The sequence below is a fragment of the Saccopteryx leptura genome, chromosome 3, assembly GCF_036850995.1.
Source record: "Saccopteryx leptura isolate mSacLep1 chromosome 3, mSacLep1_pri_phased_curated, whole genome shotgun sequence".
NCBI lineage: Eukaryota > Metazoa > Chordata > Mammalia > Chiroptera > Emballonuridae > Saccopteryx > Saccopteryx leptura.
The window spans coordinates 159,791,775-159,800,486 of NC_089505.1; positions in this window are offsets into that span (position 1 = coordinate 159,791,775).

Consider the following 8,712-nt stretch of genomic DNA (forward strand, 5'->3'; position numbering starts at 1 on the left):
GCGGACAGACTCCTGCATGCACCTGAACAGGATCCACCAGGCATGCCCACCAGGGTGCAATGCTCGGCCCATCTGGGGTGTTGCTCTGCTGCAACCAGATCCATTCTAGTGCCTGAGGCAGAGGCCATGGAGCCATCCTCAGCGCCCGGGCCAACTTTGCTCCCATGGAGCCTTGGCTGTAGGAGGAGAAGAGAGAGATAGAGAGAAAGGAGAGGGGGAGGGGTGTAGAAGCAGATGGGCGCCTCTCCTGTGTGCCCTGGCCAGGAATCGAACCCGGGACTTCCACTTACTGGGCTGATGCTCTACCACTGAGCCAACAGGCCAGGGCCTCCTATTTTAAAAATGAGGAAATTCAGGTGGATAAGACATGGTCAACAGCTTCAAAAGGGGAGATGAACATCTGCAATATGTGAACCATTCTGAGGATTTTCATAAGTACCATGGAAACATAGTGTATATGTGACCTGAGATGCTATCCCTAACCACCTGTGTTAGTTGTCTATTGCTGTACCATCCAAATGAGCAGCTTATAACAACACACATTTATTTTCTCATAATATCTGTGGAATCAGGAGTCCGTGCATGGTTTAGCTGGATTCTGTGCTTCATGGTTTCTCACAATCAAGGTATCAGCCACGACTGGGTTCTCATCTGAAAACTTGACTGGGGAAGGATATGCTTTCAAGCTCCTATAGTTGTGAGTATGTAAAACACAGTTTATTCTTGTTATTACTCATTAATATGGAATTGTTTTCCATATGAACAACTGTAAACCTACATTTGCTCCACTCTATATATTTTAAGATCATTGTTGAGTCTGCTTGTAGGTTTTTTCTCATATAAAATCGCTTTTGTTTCTTTGGAGTTTATGGTTTCCATGTTACAGGCCTTAAGCACCGGCTGAGATTCTTCTGAGGACAAACCACAGTAAAGTGAAGACCCACCCATGTACATCAGGTCATGACAGCAGCTGCCCCACTGTCTCGCTTGAATCTGACCAATGGGCCAACTTGGAAGCTAATGGAAATTTAGGGACAGCAGCCACACCTAAAGAAACCAGTGATACCTGCAGCAATGAATGGGAAGTAGAGCACTAAAACCAGAAATGGCGTTCTGTGGTTTTCTCTGAGTTGGTACCTCAAATTAAACTAACAAAGAAACGGAAAATCGAACACTTGTCCGAATGCAACATTTACAGTGCTGTCTTGGGAAGAAGAGGCAGGGATGAGCGGAATAGAACTTTGATGGAACTCAAAATGGTATCTGTTCAGTCACTAGAGGCTTTTGGACCCTATGTCTCTCCTGCCAAGGGACGCTTTGACTCAGAACAAAGGCACCCACCAGCGGAGTTCATGTCCTTGTGCTGCCCCCACCACAGCAGGATCACCTTCACGCTGTGTGGACACTGATTCGTTTCTGCTGACCGCCTCCGTGGCCCTGTTCCCGAAGGATGGCATAGTAAGAAAGTTTCTTTTATGTTGCTTCTATTAAATGTGAACTTTTTGGTGCCCTTGAGTGGTTTTGAGGCAGTAAGAACTATCAAGAGGTTAATGTTTCTTTTAAAAATTAATATTTAATTTATTAAAGTTACAGATTAAAAACAATTTTTTCCTGAAGCTTTTAAGTTCTGCATCAAACCTTATTGTTCTTTGTATATTAGATGTAGCCTGTCATATTTTTTAAAGCTGTGTTAAAGGCCTTTAACTAATATATGATCCTGTTTCTAAGTTTAACTAAGTTAATAACTTTAAGCATTTTAAATTGCATTATAAATCAAGGTATTCCATTTCTTTGTTTTGTTACATCAGTGTTTTTTTTATATAAATAAATTTTTATTAATTTTAATGGGGTGACATCAATAAATCAGGGTACATATATTCAAAGAAAATATGTCCAGGTTATCTTGTTATTCAACTATGTTGCATACCCATCACCCAAAGTCAGATTGTCCTCTGTCACCTTCTATCTAGTTTTCTTTGTGCCCCTACCCCCCTCCTTCCCTCCCCCCACACCCCGTAACCACCACACTCTTGTCCATGTCTCTTAGTCTCGTTTTTATGTCCCACCAATGTATGGAATCCTGCAGTTCTTGTTTTTTTCTGATTTACTTATTTCACTCCGTATAATGTTATCAAGATCCCACCATTTTGTTCTAAATGATCCGATGTCATCATTTCTTACGGCTGAATAGTATACTATGGTGTATATGTGCCACATCTTCTTTATCCAGTCTTTTATTTATATATATTTATATATATTACATATTATTTATTACATCAGCAAAGATATATATATATTTATATATATATATATATATATATATATATATATATTTTTTTTTTTTTTTTACAGTGATTAAAGCCTTTAAGCAAACTCTTGGCCAATACAGCAAGAATCTTTAAAAGAGTGGTGTCCTTAACATGTTCACCAAGTCCAAGTTGGCACCATCACCATGCCAAATCCCTGAAAAATGCAACCCAACCCCAGTTCAGTCTGTTAGGAGCTGTCACAAGGAGCAGGAGTCCAGGAAAAGTCCACATCCAGGAAAAGTCCACACGGCACTGGAATTGTTGTCACAATTCTATACTTTGCAGCTCACGTCCAAGTCCCAATGACCGCTGCTTCTAGCTGGTAATGATTCAGGTAGACTGGAAAAGCCATTTGTAGCATGTGTGGAGATGGAGCTTCTGTTCTCCTCTGCCTGGAGAGATGAGATTAGTTGCTTTTCCCTGGAGCTCTGCAACTGTGGTGTGGTAAAGAGAACCTTGGGATACACTAAGCTGGGTGGCAAAGGTAAATTCATAATAGAAGTTGGCAAAAGAGAGAAAGAGAGCTCTAAATTAGGAGTAGGTCCCAGCCTGAAATATGAGTGGGGCATTGAGGTAGGAGGAATAAAGAAAACACTATATATTAAGCAAAGCAGCAGAAAATAGGACTATCAACACCCACAACAGAGATCTTTTAGGGAAGAATAAAAAACCTGACTATTCAGGCAAAACATAGTTAAGTGGCCCTTGTGCAAATGAGATCAGTTTACCTGCTTCTTGGAAGAAATACCCTAGGCTCGTCCACAGTGTCGTAGATGGGGCCTATGGCCCTGGGCACCTTCAGCCTTCAGTGGCAAACCCCAGCATTCTGGGCAAGGTTAGGTCATAGGTGGCTGGAGCAGGGCTGGAAGAGACTGAACCCTCCCTAAGAGGAGCAAGGGGGAAGCCTACCTTCTAGTGTCCCTGTTTGCATCAGTGTTTTGATTGAACTAACTCCCTGAGCACTCAGCACAGAAAACTAAAAAAAAAAACAAACCCCCCCCCCAAACTTATAAATAAGTTTAACTTTAGCTTCTTTTAAATATTCCAACACTGTATATAAACTAGAAAATTGTAACTTAAAAATCTAAAGCAATTATTCAGACATTATAAATTGTTTAAAAATATATTAATCATAATATTAGGCCAAATTATCTTAAATATTACAGGCACATAAAATACCAAATATGTGCCTCTCCTTTACACAAAATATTAATATACAACAAGTTGATTTCCTTAAATACATCAATACTTAAATCTAAACAAGCCTTGTGTTGAGTGATTCTTAATAACCGTATTGGTTTCTTAGGGCTGCCATAACAAGTCACTACAAACTGGTTGGCTTAAAACAACAGAAATTTATTCTCTCACAGTTCTGGAGGCTGGAAGTCTAAAATCCAGGTGTCAGCAGGCCCTGCTCTTTCTGGAGGCTTGAGAGGAGTCTCCTTCCTCTCTTCCCGCTTTGGTAGCTGTCAGCTTTCCTGGCTTCCTTGGCTTGTGGCCACATCACTTCCATCTCTATCTCCATTTACACATCATCCTCTCTGTGTGTCTCCTCTTCTGTCTCTTATAAGAACATGTGTTATTGGATTTAGGACCCCGTTGGGTAATCCAGACAGCATGATCTTATTTTAAGATTCTTCATTTTATTACATCAGCAAAGATCTTTTTTTCTAAATAAGGTAACGTGTACAGTTCCAGGGATTTGGACATAGACACATCTTTTGGGGGCTGCACCATTCAACTCACTCCAAAATGCCAAGAGTGCGATGCATTGCAATTTATATGGGACAATCAGGACAGAACAAATGGAGGAGGCATGTTTTAAAATTAATTTATTTTACTGGATTTGTTGGGGTTACATTGGTTAATTAAATAGGTTTCAAGTGTATAATTCTATAATACTTCATCTGTATATTATATTATATGTTCACCACCCTAGTCTAGTCCCCTTCTGTCACCATTTATCCCCCTCTTTGCCCTCTTCTACCTCCCCCTACCCTTCTTTTCCTCTGGTAATCACCATACTAATGTCTGTGTCTATCAGTTTTTTTTAATCCCTTCATTTATTTCACCAAGCCTCCCAACACCCGTCTTCTCTGACAGCTGTTATTCTCTTCTCTGTATCTATGAGTCTGTTTCTATTTTGTTTATTTTGTTCATTAGATTCCGCATATGAGAGAAATCATATGGTGTTTGTCTTTCTCTTACTGGCTTATTTCACTTAGCATAATGCTCTCTAGAACCATCCATTTTGTCACAAAAGGTAAGACTTGCTTCTTTTTTAGAGAAGGAGACATTTGAGTAAAGACTGCAAGGAGGTGAGGAAGTGAGCTATATGTAGATATTTAGGGTGATAGCATTTCAGGCAAAGGAACCAACAGTGCAAAAGCCCTAAGTTGGAAGCATCCCTGACATGTACAAGGACAAGCAAGAGGATGATGTAGTTGGAGTGGTGGAGGGAGAGATGGAAAGGTGACAGTGTAGATCATGAGGTCATTGGCTTCACTTTAATAAGGTGGAAGGCCATTGCAAGGTTAGGAGCAGAAGGATGGCATGGTTTGACTTGAATTTTAAAAGGCTCACTCCAGCTACAGTGTGGAGAATAGACTATAGATGAGGAAAGGTAAAAGCAGGGAGACCAATCAGATAGTATGCAGGAATCCAGGCAAGCAATGAAGGTAGCTCAGACCTGGAGGTATCACTGATGCTAGTGAAAAGTGGTTGGATTCTGCTTTTATGTTGAAAACAGCTAAAGCAACTTGTTCACCTATTGCATGTGGGGTTTTAGGAAAAGAGAAGTGAAAGAAGACACTAATCCTGTGACCCGAGCAATCCGGAAGCTTGTGTTACCATCAGCTGAGATGGACAGGTCAGTGAGCAGAACGGGTATGGGGGGAATACATACTAGGTATTCAAGGGGGGATTTCCACATGAGTTTAGAGTTTGAGAGTAAGAAAGAGAGTCTTGACTATAGATATACATTTTGGAGTTGTCAGCAGATAAATGATGTTCAGAACCATATGACTTGATGAGATGACTAAGAAAGTGAAGGCAGATGGAGGAGAGAGCTGGATCAGTGGCGGAACACTCCAGTATCGGAGCCAGGGAAAAGAACAAAACCAGCAAATGAGACTGAGAAGTAGCAACCAAAATAATGGGGGCCCTGGAAGCCAAGAAGCTGTACCTTTAATGGCGCTGGAGTCTGTATTTCACTCTGGAATGTCCTCCATGTGATGGCAGCAAGCCCCTTGGCAGCTCAGGTGACATTTATCTCAGCCCTCCCAGCTTCCCCTAATTCTTCTTCACTAACAGAACATCCTTTGCTTTTCTGCATAGACTTCTTCAGGGGATTCAGATGGATTTTAATAATGAAAATAATAAAAGAAATAAAAATAAAGAAATGCACCTAAGATAGCAATAATGAATTTTTAAATTATGCTTATAACTAATTTACATAATCTCCAATAAATGTGTACTTCGGATGCAAATGCTCTTGCGGTCATTGGTTCTTAGGAAAATTCCAGGTGGTCCTATAGCGGTAGTAAATTTTATACCATATCCTTTAAGTTTATAAAGATGATCCAACTGGCACTTGTGGACAGTTAAAAATCTGGTCATGCATTTGAACAATGTGGGCAACCACTGAGTATTAGCCCTTTTCTTGCCCCATGAATATGTACTGGAAGAGCCTTAGTCACAAGTGTAAGGTCTTTTTGAGCACAGGGTCCATCTTATTTTCCCTGGTGTCTTTCTCAGTGCCCAGCATACTGTCTGGCTCGAAGTAGATGTTCTATAAAAGTTTGCTCAATGAGGCCCTGGCTGGTTGGCTCAGTGGTAGAGTGTCGGCCTGACGTGCAGGAGTCCCGGGTTCGATTCCCGGCCAGGGCACACAGGAGAAGCGCCCATCTTCTTCTCCACCCCTCCCCTCTCCTTCCTCTCTGTCTCTCTCTTCCCCTCCCGCAGCCGAGCCTCCATTGGAGCAAAAGATGGCCCGGGCGCTGGGGATGGCTCCTTGGCCTCTGCCCCAGGCGCTAGAGTGGCTCTAGTCGCGACAGAGCGACGCCCCGGATGGGCAGAGCATTGCCCCCTGGTGGGCGTGCCAGGTGGATCCCGGTCGGGTGCATGTGGGAGTCTGTCTGACTGTCTCCCCGTTTCCAGCTTCAGAAAAATACAAAAAAAAAAAGTTTTCTTAATGAATGAACAAGTAGTGCCTGCTGCATTAATAAATTACTTGAACTAAAAAGACTTTCTTGGTCAGAAACTGAAACTCAGACAAGCATAACAAGTATACTTGCAAGTTACCTTTTATGTTGAATTTATTGCATACCTTTTGATTGGATCACTTATACCTTTTTTTGTATAAATAAAATCTCACAAGTGTAGGCTTTCTACCACAGGACAGGCAAGATAGTTTCCACCTTATCTGGACCACACATCTTCCTCAAAGGAATAACTAAACAGAGAGAGGGGGGGTGCAGCTCTCTAATCAGCACTGCTGTTGAGGACAGATGCTGTGTTATTTTTATTTTTTATTTGCTGCCCTTTCAGGAATTATGGGTTTTTCATATTCTCAAAGAAAAAAACAAACAAAAATCCTTGTGAGAAGGCAAGCAAACTGATGCTATCATGCATACACCACGCAGGTGCCTATGACAAGCTGTGTCACTGGTGGCCAAGAGGCATAAAATAGAGTTACTTGCAAACCAATCAAAAGGACCATTTCAGGAGCAGCCACCTTATTAGATGTAAAATCAACAGCCTACTTACAGCCTCTTTCCACGGGGGAGATAAAGATTCATTTTGTCAGCATCTTCTGTTTTTGTGTGTAATTCTTTGCTGTGTCCAGACTTCTTTTTCAGCCTTTAAATAGTCAGCTATAAAAGAGATTGGCTTAAAATCCAAATAAAATAAAACAAGACAAAACACAGTAGCCTACTTTATCATTTACCACTAGCTATTTATTTTGAGCAGTGTGGTGTTAGGATATCGACCCTGAGATTAAAGCGAGAGAAATATAGATGCTAAGATTCTGCGAATACATAAAGCTTCCCAGCCATGGTGACAGATGCTAATGAAATTATACTCAGAGGCCCATCTTTTATTTCAGTGCGGCCCAAGAGCTATATTTTTTTTTTTTTAAAATAATGAATTTTATAAACAATGCAGGGGACATTTGCTTAGCAGTCTAGTATAGTGGCAGGCAGCCTCCCTCTCTGGCTATCGAAGGCAGACACCCTCCCAAATCATTATTTGTTGGTTTTTTGGTTGAATCATTTGTTCCTTCATTTACTTCAACCCACCTGGCAACTAGAGGCATCCTTCTCCTTAAATATTCCTTGTATTCATCATGTTCTTTCTTGCCCTCATGGCATTCTTCACAGAGTATCTCTGCTGCTGGGAAGCCCTCTTGAATCTCCAAAATCAAAACTCTTACTCCTTTAACACACAGCTCAAGTCTTGTATCTTTCACAAAATCTTCAGCAAAAACTTGAGAGTAAATCGGTTCTGGATCTAAATCCTGGCTTTACTACTCATTAGTGGTGGAGCTGAGAGCAAATTACCCCACTTGCCTGAACCTCAGCTTATTTACTCTACAATAGAGGCAATAATTCTTATTTTGTTCGGGCTAAGTATATAAAACTTACAGCATGATTTCTAACCCAGAGCAGGCACTCAACCAATGTTAGTTTCTTCTCTTTGGCTCCTTTTCTCAGTTAAATTTATAGCCCATGTTTAGGTAGTGAAATAGTCATTGAATTTTTCACATCAAGATGTCCTGGATCTCAGACTCTTCTGTGAACCTTCCCTCCACCTCTAGCTTTTATTTCATCTATGGTTCTGAGCTCCAGCTGCACGTGGCCATCACTTCGGATATACGTACCCGCTGAAGCTGGGTCCTAGAGATTCTGATTTAATTGGATGAGATGAAGCCCAGACACTGTTTGACAAACAATCCACCTCTCTGTGTCCACTACGACAGCGGCCAGGCAGCAAGACGGGCTGAAGAGAAACACACAGACTTTTGGAATTGTCCTAAATCTGTGCCCACCGGCCTCCCTGGATGGGCCTTAGTCTGACAGCCCTATTAAGTCTCCTGATCCACCAACTGTCCCATGTCCCCCGATTTTTCACCTCCTCCTCTCTCCTCACACTTCCAACTCCTCTTGCCTTATCACTGCTCTCTGTTAAGACTCTGGAGTACTCACTCTCCAATAAGATAGGCGAAAAGGAAACAAACCCCATCGGCAGGCACATCTTCCAGCTCCCTGCAAACGTACCCTGCCTTCCCTCCTCCTACTGCAGATGAGATTGGCTCTGTTGCTGTCTAAGGCCACGTCTCCTGCTTACACCCTGGAGCCCGTTCAAGCCAGGAACTACCATCATAACTTGGCTGAATCATTAC